The 24,275-nt window shown below is 46.7% G+C and overlaps 1 non-coding gene across 1 annotated transcript; it reads left to right on the top strand.

The window, feature by feature from the left end:
* Window positions 1–21,513: 21,513 nt before the first annotated feature.
* Window positions 21,514–21,651, top strand: LOC119930156. The gene has a single exon (XR_005451646.1). It is a non-coding gene; the product is annotated as a small nucleolar RNA SNORA7 (small nucleolar RNA).
* Window positions 21,652–24,275: the final 2,624 nt, after the last annotated feature.

The following is a 24,275-nucleotide window of genomic DNA, read 5'->3' as shown; positions in this document are numbered from 1 at the left end:
GGCTAATGGAGGAAGGCAGGTCAATCACCGCTGGGCCTGGCCTGCAAGTTCAAAAGTGTTTGTTTGGTAAACTCTGAAATGGGGATCTGAAATTACTTCTGTTAAATCGGTGTTTGCACAAGCAAATAGGTAACTGAACATGTAAATTGCCATTTGCTTGTAGGAACAGGTTCTTAAATGCACAAATATTTGTTCTGTATGTACAGAGGGTATCTCTATGTCTGTTTACCTGTTTACACAAGCACTTGTATTCTGCAGGTGCAACAAGTTGTCTGATGGTAATTCGACCTGTCAATATATAAGGTGTGCATGTTTGCTGCTTACACAAAGGAGTGTGCAACACATATATCTGAGGGGGACTGGGTGCTTCATCCTCAGTGGGAGAAGGGCTTCCTTGAGTTTCTCGTCTCAAAGTCGTTTAAGCGCTTATGAAAGTGGGAGAACAGGAGTGGAAAAATACCACATCTAAGGGCAGAGTCCCCCGGCGTGGCAGCTGCTTGAATTTGGAAAAAGTCTAAACTCTGAAACGTTCAAAATCAAAGCGAGTTTTAAATGGTGGTGGAATCTTCCCTCTCCACGGCCTTGCCTTCCTCCACCCTCCACCCTTTCAGATTGCACAAAGCTAGCTAGGTATTTTCCCCTGACATTTGCCTACAAGTTCCTTACTAAGCGCCCTTAAAGGGGACCAAACTGTTTTTCATTCCCGTCCTCGGTTCTTCCCGGCATCACGCAGATATACCCACTTACCAAACCGGTTTGGCTGGCGGCGAATCTCCCTTGTGAAAGGGTTGGAGCCGGGTTTTGGGTGGCGGGGTGGGGGCTGTAAACTTAGACACCTGAGCTGGCTTGTGCAAGAAACCAGAGGGGAACAGAAGCTGAAGCAAATGGGATCAGAAATAAGGCCAACTCCCTATCCCAGTCTGCTTGGATAAAGAAGGCCAAGCAGCCGTGAGGTTTGGAACCAAATCATCATCATCATCAATCGTATTTATTGAGCGCTTACTATGTGCAGAGCACTGTACTAAGCGCTTGGGAAGTACAAATTGGCAACATATAGAGACAGTCCCTACCCAACAGTGGGCTCACAGGTACTCTCCAGACCTAGATAATCGCCCCACACACTGAATGTGAAAAGAATTGGCCAGAGTGATGCAGATCCACTAGACTCTTGGTGTTGTGATTGCAGGGAAGTAATGTGGCCTAGGGGAAAGTGGCCTGGGAGACAGAGGGCCTGGGTTCCGATCCTGACTTCGACACTTTGCTGTGTGACCACAGGCAAGTCACTTAACTACTCTGGGTCTGTTTCCTCAACTTTAAAATGGGGATTCGATGGCTGCTTTCCCTCCTACATAGACCGTGGGAACTGATTACCTTTTATCTACCCCAGCACTTAGTAGGCTTAGCACTCAATCCACTAGGTCACACTGATGCTCTCTGGATCTCAGGGGGTCTTCAGCACTTAGTACAGTGTCTGCTACTTAACAAATAACACAATTAATTAACTAATGCACCGGGGACTTGGAATGACAAAAGATTGGAAAAGAGTCAACTTATTACAAATTAAACATAAACACCCCCCCCCCCCGACACACACACACACAAACACATATGAAACCTCATTAAAAGGGAAGATTCTGGAAATTAGAGACTGGCATCTTAACTCCCACCCCAGAAAAATGCTGGAAGAAAGTGGTCACAGATTATATTTCCAACAACTACAAAGAGATGAGGTGCTGGGTAATAATGAGACTGTTTCCAAGAGCCAAAAGCCTGCAGGTGCCACTCAAATCACCTTCTAGGTCAGAGCGGAAAGCTCGGTAGAGAGGATGAAGGAGATGGATCATATTGAGAAGAAGCTGTCTGGTGGACAGCAGTAGAAGCAGTAGCAGCAGCTAGTAATAGTAGGAGTAATAGTATTCATTAAGTACTTACTATGTGCAGAACTCTGTACTGAGGGGTGAGAAAAAGTATACAGATGGGAAATAGACACAAGGGGCTCGCACCTGTGGATAGAGCACAGCATTGGACATCAGAAGATGGGGGTTCTAATCCCGACTCTGCTGCATGCCTGCTGTGTGACCTTGGGTAAGTCGTGCAACTTCCCTGCCTCAGTTTCCTCCCCTGTAAAATGGGAATTAAATACCTGTTCTCTCTCCCCCTTAGGCCGTGAGTCTTGTGTGGGGCAGGGGCGCTGAGTGACGTATTGATATTTTAGTTACTTCAACATCTGGCATATAGTAAACCCTTAACCAGGACTGCAGCGGTGACTATTTTAAGTCACTTATGTTGACTTCAGTGAGGCTTTAGAACCTGTCCCACATCACATGCTCTGCAGTAAGCTGGGAAAATTTGGTCAAGACCCCAGCTGGCTGAGGGATCAGGCAGGGACAGTGGGCAAAATTCGGGAGTGAAAGCTCATGGGAGGTGGTCCTGGGGCTACAGGTGACACAGAGGACCAGGCAGGGGCTGGGGGGAAAGCTCAAGAACTTAGTCCAATGCTCTTTGAACAGTAAGCTCTCAATCGATACCATTGATTGAGTGTCTGATGGGTAGAATATAGTGGCGAAGGCTAGAGGTGAGGAGATTAGCAAGGAGCTGCTTCTTACTGATCCTGTCATGAGGAGATAAGGGCAGTGGTTGAAGGAATAGAGAGGAGGTGGAAGATCAGAGCACAGAACATGAAGAGAAATCATCTGTATTTGGTACAAGTCTTGGGACAGAAGTAACTCCAAGATTATGAACATGGAGGACAGAGAGGATGTTGGGGTGATTGAAAATGTGAAAGATTCCCCAGGGGAGAAAATACTAAGTCCAACGCAGACAGCCTCGTCATTGGACTGCGAGCTCCTCCTCTAGACCTCTAAGCTCCTTGTGGGCAGGGGATACGTCTACCAACTCTGTGGTACTGTACTCTCCCAAGTGCTTAGTACAGTGCTCTGCACGCTCAGTAAGCATTCAATAAATACCACCGATTGGCTGGATTTCAGCAACCCCACCTCTCCACTTCCTGGAAATCCTTTCACAGCCTCAATCCTAGTAGAGAGGAGATGAGATGCAAAAAGTTACCTTTGACGTCCACGGTCTTCCAGATGTATTTTCAGTCACTTCCTTCCCATCCACATGTGGAGGTAGGGAGGTTCTAAGGTTAGGGTAATAAAATAATAAGCATTATGGTACTTGTTAAGTGCTTACTATGTGCCAAGCACTGTTCTAAGCTCTGGGGTAGATATAAGTTAATCAGTTTGGACAAAGTCCCTGACCTACATGGGGCTCTCAGTCTTAATCCCCATTTTACAGCTGAGGTAAACCAAGGCCCAGAGAAGTGAAATTGACCTGCGCAAGGTCACACAGCAGACACGTGGAGGAGCGGAGATTAGAACCCACAGCCTTCTGCCCTGGGTAGGAATGGTGGTTTGGGGAAAGGGGTATTCCCATCTACTTTGGAGCTGGTCTTTCTCTGGGAGATTTTTCTCCCAGGATCAATCCTCGTAAGTAGGTGATGCCTCCGGGGACAGTCATCTGCATGTCCCGACCAGCCCGTCCTGGGTTAGTTTGAACTGGCAAGGCTACCATCTCATGCTTACTAGCATCGGTAGTATCGTCCTTTGTTGTAACAGGAGATGTTGGCAAACACCTCACTCGGTGGCTGGGATCCAGTAGACATAATGGTTGTTACCATGTATATAGCTCATAGCTCAACTCTTCTGACAATGAACACCTCCCGGCTACGACAGGAATGAAACCCCAAACGCAGAGAATCTTTAACCCAGTGATGTCTGGATCGCTCTCGTTTTCCAACATCGACCGAGAACTGTTCACGAGGCTCCCGCTAGGGCAGGCAAGCGTGGCCTAGTGGAAAAAACACGGGCCCGGGAATCAGAGGACTTGGGTTCTGATTCTGGCTCTGCCGCCTGCCCGCTGTATGACCTTGGACGAGTCGCTTCATCTCTCGGAGCCTCAGTTTCCTCATCTGTATAACGGGGATTCAATTCCAGCTCTCCCTCTGTCTTAGGCTGTGAACCCAGTGAGGGGCAGGGATAGAACGGGATCTAAGGTAGGAAGAAATGGTGGCGCACCTTCGGGTGGCTTCCATCAAGGCTACGGTGCAAGTCCGTAAAGAACACAGCAGCGTGGCTCAGTGGAAAGAGCCCGGACTTTGGAGTCAGTGGTCATGGGTTCAATTGTCAGCTGTGTGACTTTGGGCAAGTCACTTAACTTCTCTGTGCCTCAGTTACCTCATCTGGAAAATGGGGCTTGACTGTGAGCCCCCCGTGGGACAACCTGATCATCTTGTAACTCCACCCCCCAGTGCTTTGCACACAGTAAGAACTTAATAAATTCCATTAAAAAAAAAAGAAACGCCGCCTCCTCACTATCGGAGAACTGACCGTACCTGCTCTCTCCTACCTATGGTGACAGGCTTGGGGGAAAGTGTCATTTTCCATCCTTTGCTTTCCAGTCTCTTTCACTCCCCACAACTAAAGCCCCCACCATCCAATCCCTCCTCCCCCCTTTATTATTTTTACAGTATTTATTAAGCACTTACTATGTTCCAAGCACTGGTCTAAACGCTAGAGTAGACACAGGGTTATCAGGATGGACTCAGACCTTGTCCCACATGGGGCTCACAGTCTAGGTAGGAGAGAGTAGAATATAAATCCCCATTTTACAGATGAGAAGTGAAGTCACTTGCCCAAGGTCACACAGCAGACAAGTGGCAGAGCCGGGATTAGAACCCAGGTCCTCCAACTCCCAGGCCCGGGCTCTTTTCATTAGGCCACACTGCTACTCAACTTGTTAGATGAAAACGCTTCCAGGTCCTTTTTCACTGGGCCCCCAAAAAACTCCTCTTACCACTTTAGTAATAATAACAATAGTGATTATGGTACTTGTTAAGCACTTACTAGGTGCCAAGCACCGTTCTAAGCACTGAGGTAGATACATGTTAGTCAGGTTGGGCACAGTCCCTGCCTCACATGGGGCTCATATTTTCAATACACTCAACATCATTATTATTTTATTATTAAGAGCCATAGAGTCATTTCCAACTCATAGTGACTCCATGGATATACTTTCTCCAGAAAATCCTATATTCTACCATAATCCGCAACTTTTCAAATGGTTCTTTCATTATCATTATTATGGTCTCTAGCCCACTGTTGGGTAGGGACTGTCTCTATATGTTGCCAACTTGTACTTCCCAAGCGCTTAGTACAGTGCTCTGCACACAGTAAGCACTCAATAAATATGATCGATTGATTGATTGATTGATCTAGCTGCCAGTCTGCCTCTTCCACGTTTTCCCTGTACTTTTCCTGGCACTGGTGTCTTCTCTAGAGAATTAGTCCTCCTGATTCTGTGCCCAAAATATGCTAATCTAAGTTGAGTCATTTGGCCTTCCAAGGACCACTCTGGTTTAATTTGCCCCAAAATCCACTTGTTTATTTTTTGGGCAGTTCATGGTATTCGCTCAACATTACTCCTTCACCAACCCCATGTCATCAGGACACAGTTTCCCTCTCCAACTCCTCTTTCTTTCTTGGGTACTAAGACTGCTTACTATAGTGCTCTGCACACTGTAAGCATGCAATACCCTTGATTGATTGATTGATTGATCAGATGCGACACTACAACCATTTCCATGCCATCTCCCTCTCTCCCTCCTTAATAGTTTCTCTCCATCTTCCCTTCTTCCCCTTCCTCCTACTTTTCTTTTTTAGACTGTGAGCCCACTGTTGGGTAGGGACTGTCTCTATGTGATGCCAATTTGTACTGCCCAAGCACTTAGTACAGTGCTCTGCACATAGTAAGCGCTCAATAAATACGATTGATTTTCTCACTAACAAATTCCCCTGGTGTACCTCCTAAGCCTTTCCTAGGTGCTTCTATCAGTGATCTTCCGAGATACCGCTAACAGTCTTGAAGGGAAACATTCCTGCAAATGTCTTCTGCTCTGCAAGATAGCAATAATAATAATAATAATGATAATGGTACTTGTTAAGTGCTTACTCTGTGCCAAGCACATAACTGCTAGGGTAGATACCAGTTAATCAGGTTGGACACAGTCCCTGTCCCTCATGGGGATCACACTCTTCATCCCCATTTTACAGATGACATAACTGAGGCCCAGAGAAGTGAAGCGGCTTGCCCAAGTTCACACAGCAGACATGTGGCAGACCCAGGATTAGTGTCCAGGTCCTTCTGACGCCCAGGCCCGTGTTCTAGCCAACTAGCACACTTCCCCCCTTCAAAGCCCTACTGAAAGCTTGCCTCCTCCAGGAGGCCTTCCCAGAATAAGCCCCCCTTTTCCTCTGCTCCTCCTCCCCTCCCCATCGCCCCCATTAGCTCCCTCTGCTCTACCCCCCTCCCCATCCCACAGCACTTGAGCATATATGTACATATTTATAATTATAATTCTATTTATTTTTATTAATGATGTGCACATATCTATAATTCCATTTATTTATAATAATGCTACTGATTCCTGTGTACTTGTTTTGATGACTGTCTCCCCCCTTCTAGACTGTGACCCCGCTGTGGGCAGGGATAGTCTCTGTTCCTGAGCTGTACTTTCCAAGCGCTTACTACAGTGCTCTGCCCACAGGAAGTGCTCAATAAATACAACTGAATAAATGAATGAACTAAGCCATGCTGCTTAAGGACGCTGAAGCACAAAGAGGCAGAGTGGCTTGTCGCTCCAACAACCATATTTATTGAACACCTTCTTTCAAAGTGCTCAGTGCTACGGGTTGGGAAGAGGACGACAGAATTTGAAGACATTGACACCCTTGTCCTGAAGCAGCTTAGAGCCTAGTGGAGGGAAGGGTGATGTAATTTAATTAACAGGCAGAGGGAGAGAAAGGAAAAGTGGATTATAGATGAGTAAGTGCTTAAATGGTAGGGTTCGTATGTGCTGCAGTGCTGCGGATGGGTTTGGTGCGTCAGTGCATAATTGGTGTAGGAGTGCTGAAGCAATAGTTGGTTGTAGTGGCTGGGTAAGATCAGAAGCAGCGGGACTTTGTGGAAAAAACCCAAGAATGGGAGTTGAGACCTGGGTTCTAATCAGATCTCTGCCGCTTCCCTGCTGGGAGGTATTAGGCACTTCACATATCCCCTGTGCCTCCGTTCCGCATCTGTAAAATGGGGGATAAAAATCCCTTCTTTCCTACCCGCCCCCCCCAGTCTTTGAGCCCCATGTGGGACAGAAACTTGCGTCCTATTTGTTCATCTTGTATGGACCCCAGTACTAGGTCCATATTAAGCGCTTAGCAACTGCCACAATTATGATACTGACTCCCACTCTTGAAGTCACATGTTCCCCAGATGGACTCCGTACTCATCCGTCTTTCTGATGGTGGAATGATTGTTTTTTTGGATTTGTTAAGTGCTTACTATGTGCCAAGCACTGCACCAAGCACTGGAGTAGATACAAGCTAATTGGGTTGGACAAAGTCCATGTTCCACATGGGGCTCACGGCATGAATCCCCATTTTAAAAATGAGGCAACTGAGGCCCAGAGAAGTGAAGTGACTGGCCCAAGTTCACACACCAGACAAGTGACAGGGCTGGGATTAGAACTCGGGTCTCCAGCCAGAGCTCTATCCACTAGGTCACACTGACACTCTCTGGATCTCAGGTGGGTCTTTGAACCTCAGACCCTACCAGGGCTGAGTTTCTTGAACAAGTTGCGGGGCTCCAGTCCTCGGCATAAAGCCCGACCCAGAAGATGCAAAAAAAACCGGCACCAAAGACCGCATGCCAGCATTCCCCACCCTGGAAGAGTTCAACCTGGAGAACAACTGATCCCACTACCTCCGAGGGTGGAAAGCCTGTTGCTTCATAGCCGCCTTTCAGTGGAGAAATGGTTAACTCCTAGACCTGTCTCATGCCGATGGAATGCGCCTGTTATTCCTTTCATCCAGGACCTTGTGTGTGGCATAGGTTAAGAGGCTCGGTTTCTCCGGGAAACCATTATTTAAGTGTTGAAGCCGAGAAGAAACGAGGTGATGACAATCGGCCGTATCTGCCGAATCATCTCCCCGTGTGCATCCTTCTCCTTAGACCGGGGGGCGGCCCTTTAAACATTCCCCTTCTGGGGTCACCCTGTGGGAGATGCTCAGAGCCTTTCTGAGTAATAGTAATAACTGTGGTATTTTCATTCAATCGTATTTACTGGGTGCTTACCATGTGCAGAGCGCTGTACTCAGCGCTTGGGAGAGCACACTACAACAATAAATAAACAGAGAACACAGATCATTCCCTGCTGACAATGAGTTTACAATCTAAAGGGAGTGGTAGTTAAACACTTACTATGTGCCAGGCACTGTTCTAAGCGCTGGGGAAGGAACAAGATAATCGGGTTGGAGAGGGGCCCTGGCCTATATGGGGCTCACAGTCTCAATCCCCATTTTATAGATGAGGGCACTGAGGCCCAGAGAAATGAAATGACTTACCCAAGGTCACCCGGCAGAGAAGTGGCAGAGCCAGGATTAGAACCCATGTCCTTCTGACTCCTAGTGGCTCTGTCCACTAGGCCGTTGATTTGAGGCGGGGAATGTGTCTGCCAACTTGGTTTTATTGTACTCTCCAAGATTTGTACTTCCCAAGCGCTTAGTACAGTGCTCTGCACACAGCAAGCACTCAGTAAATGTGACTGAATGACCTCAGTACTGTGCTCCGCACATGGAAAGCATTCAATAAATTCATTCATTTGATCATATTTATTGAGCGCTTAATGATGTGCATTTAGCTTTAATTCTATTTGTTCTGACGATTTGACACCTGTCGACATGTTTTGTTTTGTTGTTTGTCTCCCCCTTCTAGACTGTGAGCCCGCTGTTGGGTACGGACCGTCTCTATATGTTAGCAACTTGTACTTCCCATGCGCTTAGTACAGTGCTCTGCACACAGTAAGCGCTCAATAAATACGATTGAATGAATGAATGAATGATTTGAGGAGGGGACTGTGTTTACCAAGTTGGTTTTATTGTACTCTCCAAGACTTGTACTTCCCAAGCGCTTAGTACAGTGCTCTGCACACAGTAAGCACGCAGTAAATACGACTGAATGAATGACCTCAGTACTGTGCTCCACACATGGAAAGCATTCAATAAATTCATTCATTCGATTGTATTTATTGAGCGCTTAATGATGTGCATTTAGCTTTAATTCTGTTTGTTCTGACGACTTGACATCTGTCGACACGTTTTGTTTTGTTGTCTGTCTCCCCCTTCCAGACTGTGAGCCTGCTGTTGGGTAGGGTCCATCTCTATATGTTACCAACTTGTACTTCCCATGCACTTAGTGCAGTGCTCTGCACACAGTAAGCGCTCAATAAATACGATTGAATGAATGAATGAATGATTTGAGGAGGGGAATGTGTCTACCAACTTGGTTTTATTGTACTCTCCAAGACTTGTACTTCCCAAGCGCTTAGAACAGTGCTCTGCACACAGTAAGTGTGCAGTAAGTACGACTGAATGAATGACCTTAGTACTGTGCTCCACACATGGAAAGCATTCAATAAATTCATTCATTCGATCGTATTTATTGAGCACTTACTGATGTGCATTTAGCTTTAATTCTATTTGTTCTGACGACTTGACACCTGTCGACATGTTTTGTTTTGTTGTCTGTCTCCCCCTTCTAGACTGTGAGCCCGCTGTTGGGTACGGACCGTCTCTATACGTTAGCAACTTGTACTTCCCATGCGCTTAGTACAGTGCTCTGCACACAGTAAGCGCTCAATAAATACGATTGAATGAATGAATGCACTGTACTATGCACTTTACTAAGCTGTACTAAACACAATAAATATCATTGCTTGATTGAAATGGAGGCGGGATGACTTGACCACACCACCCCCTTACCTCGAGTCGTTACCGAAGGGCCGGAGACCGCATCAGCCCAAGGAAATTCCTGGGCCTGGAAATTCCTGGGCCTCTTTCACCAGTCTGGGGGAGAGATCGGAGCAGGTGATAAGGGTCCACCCAAGGGCAACGTGCCTCTCAAATGGGATCTTCCTGAATGTGTCTTGTGTGAGGGAACGAGAATATTAGTATTGTCCCATTCAAAGCCTCGAAGATAAGGATCAGAGGTGTAAACTGAATTGGCTATTACACGAGTAGCCAGAGCAGAGAGTACCCAAACTAGAGTAGCGTGAGGTCAGGCCCAGCCTCTTCCTACTTTGGATAATCGTTCTTGGCACATACAAGTCCAGGCTCCCTTGGACTCCATATCAGGAAATCCTTCCATTCACAGAAAGGGCCCCAGAACAGTTAGTTGAATTCCGGAGAATGACACGAGGGACGGAAACTCCCCAGCGGCTGGGTTATTTTAGGTGAGCGCCAGAGCGGGTAGGGAGAGATAATAATAATAATAATAATAATAATAATAATAATAATAATGGCATTTATTAAGCGCTTACTATGGGCAAAGCACTGTTCTAAGCACTGGGGAGGTTACAAGGTGATCAGGTTGTCCCACGCGGGGCTCACAATCTTGATCCCCATTTTACAGGTGAGGTAACTGAGGCACAGAGAAGTTAAGTGACTTGCCCAAAGTCACACAGCTGACAGTTGGCAGAGCCGGGATTTGAACCCATGACCTCTGACTCCCAAGCCCGGGCTCTTTCCACTGAGCCAGGCTGCTTCTCTAACTGCCCATCAGTTGATGATGGGCAGCTTCTCGTGCTATGAGAAGTAGCAGTGGAAAGAGCACAGTCCAGGAGTCAGGGAAACTGGGGGTTTTTATGGCATTTATTAAGCGCTTACTATGTGCAAAGTACTGTTCTAAGTACTGGGGAGGTTACAAGGTGATCAGGTTGCCCCCACGGGGGGCTCACAGTCTTAATCCCCATTTTACAGATGAGGGAACTGAGGCCCAGAGAAGTAAAGTGACTTGCCCAAAGTCACACAGCTGACAATTGGTGGAGCAGGAATTTGAACCCATGATCTCTGACTCCAAAGCCCGTGCTCTTCCCACTGAGCCACGCTGCTTCTCTAAAAATGTATTAAGCGCTTACTGTTCTAAGCACTGTTCTAAGCACTGGGGAGGTTACAAGGTGATCAGGCTGTCCCACGGGGGGCTCACAGTCTTAATCCCCATTTTCCAGATGAGGAAACTGAGGCCCAGAGAAGTTAATCGACTTGCCCAAAGTCACACAGCTGACAATTGGCAGAGCCGGGATTTGAACCCACGACCTCTGACTCCCAAGCCCGTGCTCTCTCTGAGTGCCAAAAACTAACCTGGTTTTTACCACTTGCCTGCTGGGCGACCTTGAGCAAGTCACTTAACTTCTCTGGGCCTCAGTTTCCTCCTCAGTGAAATAAGGATTCAACACCTTTCCTCCCCTCTACTTAGACCACGAATTCCATGTGGGGCAGGGATGGTGGCTCAGCTGAAAATCTTGTACCGGCCCCAGCGCTTAGTAAAGGGAAGCAGCGTGGCCTAGTGGATAGAGCACGGGGCTGAGAGTCAGCAGGACCTGGGTTCCAATCCTGACTCTGCTGTATGACCTCGGACAAGTCGTTTACTGGACCAGTCAGCTCTGTCCCTCAGTTTTCTCATCTGTAAAATAGGGTTTAAGATTGTGAGCCCCATGTGGGGCAAGTTTGTGTCCAACCCAATTTGCTTGTATGCACCCTGGCATTTATAATAATAATAATAATAATAATAATAATGATGATGGCAATAATAATAATAATAATAATGATGATGATGATGGCATTTGTTAAGTTCTTACTATGTACGAAGCACTGTTCTAAGCACTGGGGGGATACAAGGTGATCAGATTGTCCCATGTGGGGCTCACAGTCTTAATCCCCATTTTCCAGATGAGGGAACTGAGGCTCAGAGAAGTTAAGTGACTTGCCCAAGGTCACACAGCAGACGTGGCAAAGCCGGCACTTAAAACCGTGCTTGGCACATAGTAAACGCTTAACAAATACCATCATTATTATTATTATTCATTCAATCATATTTACTGAGCGCTTACTGTGTGCAGAGCACTGGACTAAGCACTTGGAAAGTACAAGTTGGCAACATCTGTTATTACATGGAGTTATTACATAGTAACTCCTTAATAAATACCTGGAACTATTATTAATAATGGAGCTTAGAGGGTAGACACCTCTCCACCAGGTCGGAGAAAGCCAAGCTGTGACTCCTGACCGTCCCGTGGTGCTACTGGGTGAAACTTCTCCACCACCAAGCGAACCTGGTTGGATTCCGAGCACTTTTCCAAAGCTCCCTTAATGGACAGAGCACAGGCCTCGGAGTCAGAGGGGACCCGGGTTCTAATTCCAGCTCTGCCACTTGTCTACCGTGTGACCTTAGGCAAGTCACTCCACTCCTCCTCATCATCATCAATCGTATTTATTGAGTGCTTACTGTGTGCAGAGCACTGTACTAAGCGCTTGGGAAGTACAAATTGGCAACATATAGAGACAGTCCCTACCTAACAGTGGGCTCACAGTCCTCCATGCCTCAGTTTACTCATCTGCAAAATGGGGAGTAAGTCTGTGAGCCCCATGTGGGACAGGGACTGTGCCCAACCTGATTAGCTTGTATCTACAGTGCTCAGTAATAATAATAATGATGGCATTTATTAAGTGCTTACTATGTGCAAAGCACTGTTCTAAGCGCTGGGGAGGTGACAAGGTGATCAGGTTGTCCCATGGGGGGCTCGCAGTTTTAATCCCCATTTTACAGATGAGGTAACTGAGGCACAGAGAAGTTAAGTGACTTGCCCAAAGTCACACAGCTGACAATTGGCATAGCTGGGATTTGAACCCGTGACCTCTGACTCCAAAGCTCGGGTTCTTTCCACTGAGCCACGCTGCTTCCACGCTGTACAGTGCCTGGCACACGGTAAGCAGTTAACAAATACCATATGAAAAGAAAAATCATGGCCACACAGAGCAGGGTCACAGTTGGAAGCAGGAGAAAGCCCAGAAACTGTTTTTCAACAGGGGGATGAACTGGGCTCCTAAGCACATAGTAAGCGCTTAATAAATGCCATCATTATTATTATTATGCAGAGTCCTTGATAACACCATTCCTGCCCTCATGGAGCTTCCAACCCAATTGGAGGGACAGAAAGGCAGTATTTACAAACGGTGGCGGCAGGAGAAAACGACACTGCAGTTGTTGATTCCCCCAGAATTAAAGAGAAAAGTGAGTGCGAATTAATAGTACGGATATGAACATAAGATTTAAGCGGGGGTTGTTGGATTGCTGCGATCTGCGAAGGAAGATGTTCGTCAGGGAAGGCCTCCTGGAGGAGCGGATTTTCAGGAGGCCTTGAAGATTGGGAAGGGTGCCCAGAAAGATGCGTTCTAAAGTATTAAAATGAAGGCTTGCTTTGGGCAGGTCCACGGGAAAAAAGATATTATCCATGTGAAAATTCCTTTCGAAAGCCTGTTTCCCTCTAGGCCTGGCCACTGATTCCACCAGGCCCGCCCCTGTCCTGGCCATAACCCAAACATCTTGGAGACAGGGAGGTTGACGTTGGTTCAGCAACCCAGAAGATCCTCCTAGAAGCCTCCTGGGCCTCTAGAGGAAGGATTAATCGGTGGCGGCAGGAGAAAACGACACCGCAGTCGTTGATTCCCCCAGAATTAAAGAGAAAAGTGAGTGTGAATTAATAGTACGAATATCCCAAATATCTTCCCACAGGTGGAGGAGACAGGGAGGCTGATGTTGGTTCAGCAACCCAGAAGATCCTCCTGGGCCTCTGGAAGAAGGACTAATCTTGTCCCTCTACCCAGGAACGAGATGATCAAGTACCAATTCCCATGAGTGCCCTTCACCCACTTTGATTCCCCATCTCCTGGTCTTCTCCCCTTTCCTCTTCCTCCTCTGCCTTGGCTCCCCTTAGCGCTTAGAACAGTGCTCTGCACATAGTAAGTGCTTAATAAATGCCATCATCATCATCATCATCCCCTAAGTGTGCCGAGGCAGCTGCCGCTCCTGGGTTGCCAAGGAAACAAAGGCAGTCCCATCCGAAAGAAACGGGGGACACTGTGAAATCCCAGCACCCGTAGTCAAGCCCCAAGAAGAAACCTGAGGAAAGAAACAAGAAACCAGTGTGTCCGTCCCTCTCATTTCAGGGAAAATTGGAGCCAAACGTGTTATGGGTAGGGTATGTTATACTGTACTCTCCCAAGCGCTTAGTACAGCGCTCTACCCACAATGAATGCTCAATAAATACGATTGATGTGTGTCAAGCACTGTTCTAAGCACTGGGGTGGATACAAATTAATCAGGTTGGACACAGTCCCCGTTCCACAGTGGAGGAGGGGAAGCAGGCATTAAAATCCCATTTTAGAACTGAAGAAACCTTTTAGACTGTGAGCCCACTGTCAGGTAGGGACTGCCTCTATATGTTGCCAAATTGTACTTCCCAAGCGCTTAGTACAGTGCTCTGCACACAGTAAGGGCTCAATAAATACGATTGATGATGATGAGGAAGAAACTGAGGCATAGAGAGTGACTTCTCCAAGATCACACAGCGGACAATTGGTAAAGCAGGGATGAGGATCCAGACCCATGCTCTTTCTACTAGGCCATGCTGCTTGTCTATTGAATGCTCACTGTACTGAGCGCAGCACACTCTATTAAGCTCCAGTGGGAGAATACATTTAAACAAAGTAGGCCGACAAAATTCCCAGTCGCAAGTTGTTTACAGACTCATCATCATCATCAGTGGCATTTATTGAGTGCTAACTATGTGCAGAGCACTGTGCCAAGAATTTGGGAGAGTACACGGCAACAGAGTTGGCAGACACGTTCCCTGCCCACACGAGCTTACAGTCTAGAGGGGAAGACAGACATTAATAGAGATAATTTATAATATATACTGTATAGATACGCCCGGAAGTACTGTGCAGTTCATTCTTAGACTGTGAGCCCTCTGGAGGGCCGGAAACTAAGTCTATACCTCATCCCCTTTATTTATTTTACATGTACATATCTATTCTATTTATTTTATTTTGTTAATGTTTTGTTTTGTTCTCTGTCTCCCTCTTCTAGACCGTGAGCCCGCTGTTGGGTGGGGACCGTCTCTCTATGTTGCCAACTTGTACTTCCCAAGCGCTTAGTACAGTGCTCTGCACACGATAAGCGCTCAATAAATACGATTGCATGAATGGATGAATGTAGAGGAATGAGAGTTATCCTCAGCAGGGCTCTCCCCCGGCCTGGCCGGAGCCGAATATGAGTCCATCTGACTGGATGGACGTCAGGCGAACCTGAAAGGAGTCATTTTGTAGCCCAGTTCCACGGAGCAGAAGAAAGAACTCCGGGCCCAGATCCCATTCATTCATTCAATCGTATTTATTGAGCACTTGCTGTGTGCAGAGCCCAGTACTAAGTGCTTGGGAGAGGACAATATAACAATAAATGGACCCATGTAAATAATAATAATAATGATAGCATTCATTCATCATCATCATCATCATCAATCGTATTTATTGAGCGCTTACTACGTGCAGAGCACTGTACTAAGCACTTGGGAAGTACAAATTGGCAACATATAGAGACAGTCCCTACCCAACAGTGGGCTCACAGTCTAAAAGGGGGAGACAGAGAACCAAACCAAACATACCAACAAAATAAAATAAATAGACTAGATATGTACAAGTAAAATAAATAAATAAATAAATAAATAAAATAGTAGTAGTAGTAGTAGAGTAATTTAGAGTAGTAGTAGAGTAATTTATTAAGCGCTTACTATGTACAAAGCACTGTTCAGGTTACAAGGTGATGAGGGTGTCCCACGGGGGGCTCACAGTCTGAATCCCCATTTTACAGATGAGGGAATTGAGGCCCAGAGAATAATAATAATAATAATAATAATAATAATAATAATAACAATAATACTGGAATTTGTTAAGTGCTTACTATGTGCAAAGCACTGTTCTAAGTGCTGGGGGTGGATACGAGGTGATCAGGTTGTCCCACGGAGGGGCTCACAGTCTTAATCCCCATTTTCCAGATGAGGGAACTGAGGCTCAGAGAAGTTAAGTGACTTGCCCAAAGTCACACAGCTGACAAGTGGCGGAGTCGGGATTGGAACCCATGACCTCTGACCCCAAAGCCCGGGCTCTTTCCACTGAGCCACGCTGCTTCTCCTTGTCGGTCTGGAGGGAGGCTGGTTCTGAATTTGGGTGTCAATCCAGGCTTTTCAAATCCCTGAATCATCCTTCCAGGGGGGCGGGCCCGGATGTTTGGTGCGGACCAGAGCTGAGCCTTCAGTGCCTGGCCAACCCCCATGAATCACCTTGGCACCCAGGTGGGGTCACCGAGGTGACGTTCCTCAATCCTGCTTGGGTTTTCGCAGCGGGGGCGGGAGTGACTAATGCAGCGTGGATAGAGCATGGGCCTGGGAATCGGAAGGCCCTGCGATCTAATCCCGGCTCTGCCGCATGTCTGCTGTGTGACCTTGGGCAAGTCACAAAAGCGGCATGGCATAGTAGAGCACAGGCCTCGGAGTCAGAAAATAATGGGTTCTAATTCTGGCTCCATCACTTTTCTGCTGTGTGACCCTGGGCAAGTCACTTCACTTCTCTGCGCCTCAGTTAGTAAAATGGGGATCGAGAGCGTGAGCCGTGTGTGGGACGGGGACTGGGCCCAACCCGATTTGCATGTAGCCACCCCAGCACTTGTACAGTGCCTGGCACCTAGTACGTGCTTAACAATAATAATAATAATGATGATGGCATTTGTTAAGTGCTTACTACGTGCCAAACACTGTTCTAAGCGCTGAGTGGGGGGGGATAGAAGGTGATCAGGTTGTCCCATGTGGGGCTCACAGTCTTCATCCCCATTTTACAGATGAGGTCACTGAGGCACAGAGAAGTGAAGTGACTTGCCCAAAGTCACACAGCTGCCCAGAGGTGGCTGGGCAGAGTTGGGATTAGAACCCACGACTTCCGGCTCCCAAGCCCGTGCTCTTTCCACTGAGCCAAGCTGCAATACCGTATTATTATTATTATTATTCTCTGGGCGTCAGTTCCCTCATCTGGCAAATGGAGTAAGAACGTGCGCTCCACGTGGGACCAGGACTGTATTCTGACCCTATTAACTTGTATCTACCCCAGTGTTAGAACAGTGCTCGGCACATAGCAAGCGCTTAGCAAGTACTATTATTATTAATAATAATCATCATCATCAATTGTATTTATTGAGTGCTTACTATGTGCAGAGCACTGTACTAAGCACTTGGGAAGTACAAATTGGCAACACATACAGTCCCTACCCAACAGTGGGCTCACAGTCTAAAAGGGGGAGACAGAGAACAAAACCAAACATACTAACAAAATAAAATAAATAGAATAGATATGTACAAGTAAAATAAATAAATAAATAGAGTAATAAATATGTACAAACATATATACATATATATATGTATATACATATATACATATATATACATATACATATATGTATACATATATGTATATGTATATATATGTATGTGTATATATGTATATATGTATGTATATATGTATATATGTATATATGTATATATATGTATATACATATACACATATATACATATAATGGGTGAGGCAGAGGATGGTAGGTAGGTGGGAGAGCTGTGGGGGCGGGGGACCACCTGCCAGGTTGAGTTTAGCACAGCCCCGGAGTGCATTTTATATATATATATATGTATGTATATATGTATGTATATATGTATGTATATATGTATATGTATATGAATATATGTATATATATGTGTATATATGTGTATATATATGTGTGTATATGTATATATATGTATATATGTATATCTATGTATATATATGTGTGTGTGTATGTGTGTATATATATATATATATATATATGTGTGTGTGTGTGTGTGTGTGTGTGTGTGTATGTATATATATATATATATATATATATATATATATATATAAAATGCACTCCGGGGCTGTGCTAAACTCAACCTGGCAGGTGGTCCCCCGTCCCCACGGCTCTCCCACCTACCTACCATCCTCTGCCTCACCCATTCCCACCCGTCCCTGCTCCCATCCCATCGCGCTGTACTCTGAAAGCAGAAGGGCGGCAAACGCTTCCGTCTCCGGATCCCCCCATGGGGGAGAGTGTGCCAATGAGTTGGCGGGAAGCGCATCACGATGAGCCGTCCCTCGTGCAGTGCAGCCGGCCTCGCCTAGCCCCCCGGGCCTGAGAGCTCAGCTCTTTCTTCAAACCCAGGCCCGGTCAGCAGCGAAGGCCGTTTCGGACCGCGAAGTCCTGAATTAGCTAGATTCTCCCCGTGCGTAACCTCTTAACGGCCATTAAGTTGGGAAGTCGCTGAACCTCTTTGGGTCTTAGTCTCCTCATCTGTAGAATGGCGATAACAATAATAATAATAATAATAATGGCCTTTATTAAGTGCTTACTACGTGCAAAGCACTGTACTAAGCGCTGGGGAGGTTACAAGGTGATCAGGTTGTCCCACGGGGGGCTCACAGTCTTAATTCCCATTTTACAGATGAGGTCACTGAGGCCCAGAGAAGTGAAGTGACTTGCCCAAAGTCACACAGCTGACAATTGGCGGAGCCGGGATTTGAACCCATGACCCCTGACTCCAAAGCCCGGGCTCTTTCCACTGAGCCACGCTGCTTCTCTAAATGATTAGGCTGTCCCATGGGGGGCTCACAGTTTTAATCCCCATTTTACAGATGAGGTAACTGAGGCACAGAGAAGTGAAGTGACTTGCCCAAAGTCACACAGCTGACAATTGGCGGAGCCGGGATTTGAACCCATGACCTCTGACTCCAAAGCCCAGGCTCTTTCCACTGAGCCATGCTGCTTCTCCATTATTGAGACTGTGAGCCCACTGTTGGGTAGGGACCGTCTCTATATGTTGCCAACATGTACTTCCCAAGCGCTTAGTACAGTGCTCTGCACACAGTAAGCGCTCAATAAATACAATTGAATGAATGAATGAATTATAATAATAATGATGGCATGTGCCAGGCACTGTAATAAGCACTGGGGTGGATACGAGCAAGTCGAGCTGGACACAGCCAGGGTCCCACGTGGGGCTCATAGTCTCAATCCCCATTATACAGGTGAGGTAACTGAGGTCACAGAAGTGAAATGATTTGCCCAAGGTCACGCAGAGGACAAGATTTACTATTCTATTTATTTTGTTAATGACGTGCATCTAGCTTTATTTCTATTTATTCTGATGACTTGACACCTGTCCATATGTTTTGTTTTGTTGTCGGTCTCCCCCTTCTAGACTGTGAGCCCGTTGTTGGGTAGGGACCGTCTCTATATGTTGCCAACTTGTGCTTTCCAAGTGCTTAGTACAGTGCTCTGCACACAGTAAGCGCTCAGTAAATACGATTGAATGAATGAATGAAGTTGCGAAGCCTGGATTAGAACCCAGGACCTCCTGACACCGAAGCCCGTGCTCTAACCACTACGCCATGCAGGAGGGGGCAGGATGTTCAGTTCTCTCTCGGTCTAACTTAAATCCCAAGAGGGACAGGGACTGTATCCAATCTGATGATCTTTCATCTGCCCCAATGCTTAGCACAGGACTCGGACCATAGGACTGGCTTAATAAATACCGTCATTCTTATTATTAGAGAAAAGGGGAGAAGATTAGGTTCAGTTTCAGTGACCCACTTTATCCTCTCTACTCTTCCTCCCAAGCTGGGTCCTGAAAACAAGTTTTCAGGGATTATGAAGACCCTTCTACTCCCATGCTGTTCACTCACTGCAAAAGTTGGGCCAGATGGACTCCCGGAGCTGGACAGAAATTGCCCGAAATGGAGGAGGCTTTTTTTTTTCTTTGGTTACAAAAGGGCCTTTCTCCCGGCTAGGCACAATGGAAAGCAACTAATGAAAAGCTCTAAAAATAAACAGGCATGAGTGGTTTGTTCAGTGACGCAGGAAGAGGTCAAGGAACGAAACTGAGCGTGAGTCAATAAATGCCCTCATACCAGGGGGACAATGGCCCATCTCCTTTCCTCCTCTCACCTTACTACGCTTGGCACTCGGAAGCTCCGCCAATCAACCGTTGGCAACAAGGCCCTTTCCAAGGATTACCCAGCTGCTTCCCGATCCTGGGCCTTCAGGATCTCCAGATTGGCAGTCCAGAGTCTGATCACCACAGACGCCGAAGCTATTTCCCTGACACCTGGGTGCTGGGAAGAGGTTTCACAATGGAATTGGAGATGGTCCAGCAGTTAGAATGTTCCCTATGCCCACCTGGAAAATGGCAAAATGAATAGTCTCCCCACAGATCATGGGGCCGAAGGTCAGAAGTATTCATTCGTTCTTTCATTCGTCATATTTATTGAGCGCTTACTGTGTGCAGAGCACTGTACTAAGCCCTTTTTTTTAATGGCATTTATTAAGTGCTTACTATGTGCAAAGCACTGTTCTAAGCACTGGGGAGGTTACGAAGTGATCAGGTTGTCCCATGGGGGGCTCACAGTCTTAATCCCCATTTTACAGATGAGGGAACTGAGGCCCAGAGAAGTGAAGTGACTTGCCCAAAGTCACACAGCAGACAAGTGGCGGGGCCGGGATTTGAACCCCTGACCTTTGACTCCAAAGCCCGGGCTCTTTTCCACTGAGCCATGCTGCTTCTCTTGGAAAGTACAATTCAGCAACAGAGACAATCCCTACCCACAACGGGCAGTGGTGTGACCTACTGGAAAGTGCACAAACCTGGGAGTTAGAGGACCTGAGTTCTAATCCCAGCTCCACCACTTGTCTGCTGCGTGCTCTTGGGCAAGTCACTTCACTTTCATTCATTCATTCATTCATTCAATCATATTTATTGAGCACTTACTGTGTGCAGAGCACTGTACTAAGCACTTGGGAAGTACAAGTTGGCAACATATACAAGTACACTTCTCTGTGCCTCAGTTCCCTCAACTGAAAAATGGGGACTCGAGACCTGGTCTCCCTCCTTGTAAGACTACAAGCCCCATGTAGGACCTAATTATCTCGTATCTACTCCAGAATTTAGAACGGTACTTGATATAGAGTAATAGTAAGCACTTAAATACCACAATTATTGTTGTTATTATTATTATTATTTCCCAAACAAGCCGCTGCCAAAGAAAAACATCCTGGTTTAATCTGCCATTTTGGGTGGACTGTAAGTGGCACTAATGTGGCATCTTCAACCAATAATTTAGAGAAGCAGTACGGCCTAGGGGGCATATGGGCCTGGGCTCAGGGAACCTAGGGTTGGAGGACTTGGATTCTAATCCCAGTTTCACCACTTGCCTGCTGTGTGACCCTGGGCAAGTCACTTCACTGCTCTGACATAGTAACAGTACAAGCAGTATCAGTAGTAGCAATAGTATGTTATTTTATTGTCTGTCTTCCCCAATAGATTGGACATTCCTAGAGGCCAGGGATTGCGTCTACTTACTCCATTGTGCTCTCCTAAGTGGTTAGTACAGTGCTCTGCACTCAGAAAATTGTAAATTCTAAGTGTGATACTCACGTTAAGAATTTACTATGATCCAAACACCCCTCTCAGGGTCACACCTGGAGAGTTTCCAGTACTCTACTAGTCTCGACGATGGGAGGGAGAGTCAAGCAGAGGCCTACCCATTCCATTCCTAGCTTGGCCAGGGGCTAGCAAGTGGAAGGCCATCTGCTACAGGTCAAAACTCACCTGTGCCGGGCAGCCGCGGCCCGGGAGACAGTCAAGGGCAGAGACTCAGGTTTACTGCACGGAAGGAGGCAACGGTAAACCACTTCTGGATTTTTACCAAGGAAACTCTCTGGATCCACTACCAGAACGATCGCAGATGGAGGAGGGGCGTTCTGGGAGAGATGTGTCCATGGCATCGCTATGGGTCAGGGACAACTCAACAGTGCAAGACAAGACAATGATCCAAATGCTGTACTAAATGCTGGAGCAGATATAAGATAATCAAATCAGAGAAGCAGCGTGGCTCAGTGGAAAGAGCACGGGCTTTGGAGTCAGAGGTCATGGGTTTGAATCCTGGCTCCGCCACATGTCTGCTGTGTGACCTTGGGCAAGTCACTTAACTTCTCTGAGTCTCAGTTACCTCATCTATAAAATGGGGATTAAGACTGTGATCCCCACGTGGGACAACCTGATCACTTAGTATCCCCCCAAGTGCTTAGAACAGTGCTTTGCACATAGTAAGCGCTTAACAAATGCCAACATTATTATTATTATTAAATCCTGCACGGGGCTCACAATCCATGAAGGAGAGAGAACAGGAATCGAATACCCATTTCGCAGGGAACTGAGGCCCAGAGAAATTGTCCAAGGTCACCGGGTCCTCTAACTCCCAGACCTGGGCTCTTTCCACTATGCCAGGGGGCTTCTCAACTCCTTGAGGGCAGTGACCATGTCATCATCATCTTTAATGGTATTTATTGAGCGCTTATTCTGTGCAGAGTGCTATACTAAGCGCTTGGGAGAGTATGATACAACAGAGTTAATAGACACATTTCCTGTCCACAACAAGGTTACATTCTAGAGTCTACTAACTCCGGTGAAATATCCTCAGCAGCATTTACTGCCATGCACACAGTAAACACTCAATAAATTCTACTGATGGACTGATTAGTAATGGTCTTTACTGAGCACCTACAGAGTGCCAAGTGAGACTAACCAACTTATTAGCCTCTTCCAAGCTTCTAGAAGGGCAGGAAAACTGAGTACAGAGATCTGGTTCCTTTTTGAGTGGGCATAGGCACCGATTAGTGGGCCAGTAGATGTACTGGAGAGAGAAGAGGGGAGTGATGGAGGAAAGGAGGGCAGGATGGAGGGAAGGAGAGAGAGATGGAAGGTTGTAGGGATCATTGGAGGGAACAAGAGAGAGATGGAAGGATGGAGGGAGGGAGGGAGAGAAGGAGGGAAAAGGGAGAGAAGGAGAGAGACGAAAGGATGGTGGGAGGGAGGGGGGAAGAGGGAAAGGATAGAAAGAAGGAGGCGGGAAGGAGAGAGAGACAGATGGAAAGAAGGGGAGGAAAGGAGAGAGATGGAAGGATGAATGGAGGGAAGGAGAGAGGGAAGGAAGGAAGAGGGGAGAGATGGAAGGAAGAGGGAGGGATGAAGCAAAAGGGGAATGCACAGAGGGTAGGAGTAAGGGAAGGCAAAGGGATAGAGGGAAGGAGGGAGGGAAGAGGGGAGGAATGGAGAAAAGAAGAGTAAGAAGGAAACAGAAACTACCCTTTCTGATTTGTTTTTTTTCCATAAGGCCCTGTCATCCCTGAGAGGATGTCTCAGAGCCAAAGCAAACCCATAGAGTCACTAACTGTCACTAACTGTCCTTACTGTCAGCCACGGTTCTCTGTCAGGGAGGCCTAAGAACAGAAAGCAGGTCTCTTGGGTCAGCGGGCGGGTGTAAGGCGGGACAGGACACAGAAGGCTGCCTTGGGTTTACACTCTTGACTGACTTGCTTGCTGAATGACCTTGCATAGGCACTTAAAGTCTCTGAGCCTCAGGGGCCTCCTTTGGGAAATGGGAATAATCACTCCTCAGGGGTTTGTTGGAAGATTAATTAAACGAGACCCATAAAAATCTTGGCGATCAACAGAGAAGGACACCCTATAAACCCAAGACAGGATTATTAATCCTTCTGTCCTTGGAAACCAAATGTGAAGCACTGAAAGTCTGGCCCTCAGGAAAGGGAAAAGGCTTGGTCGCTGATAGCAGTCACTGGCTGAAGAACTAGAGATGTGTCCCTGATTACAGCAGCAGTGAGTCCTGGTGAAAAGAACACAGGACTGGGAGTCAAAAGACCTGAGGTTTTTTTTAATGGCATTTATTAAGCGCTTACTATGTGCAAAGCACTATTCTAAGCACTGGGGAGGTTACAAGGTGACCAGGTTGTCCCATGTGGGGCTCACAGTCTTAATCCCCATTTTACAGATGAGGGAACTGAGGCCCAGCGAAGTTAAGTGACTTGCCCAAAGTCACACAACTGACAATTGGCGGAGCCGGGATTTGAACCCATGACCTCTGACTCCAAAGCCTGGGCTCTTTCCATTGAGCCACGCTCCTTCTCTAAGTTCTAGTTCCACCTCTAGGACCTGCCTGCTGTGTGACCTTGGGCAAGTCACGTACCTCTACTTCAGTTCCCGCATCTGTAAAATGGAGATTAAATATCCGTCTCCCACCCCCTTGAACTATGAACCCCATGTAGCACAGTGCTTGACACAAAGCAATTGCTCAAATACAACAGTTGTTACTATTGGGAATTATTTCCACTTTTTGGGATGTTTGCATTATTTTTAAAACAGGATG

This window comes from Tachyglossus aculeatus, chromosome 6, assembly GCF_015852505.1.
Source record: "Tachyglossus aculeatus isolate mTacAcu1 chromosome 6, mTacAcu1.pri, whole genome shotgun sequence".
Taxonomy (NCBI): domain Eukaryota; kingdom Metazoa; phylum Chordata; class Mammalia; order Monotremata; family Tachyglossidae; genus Tachyglossus; species Tachyglossus aculeatus.
Note: the sequence above shows the minus strand (reverse complement) of the source record. Positions and strands in the feature narration are given on the sequence as shown.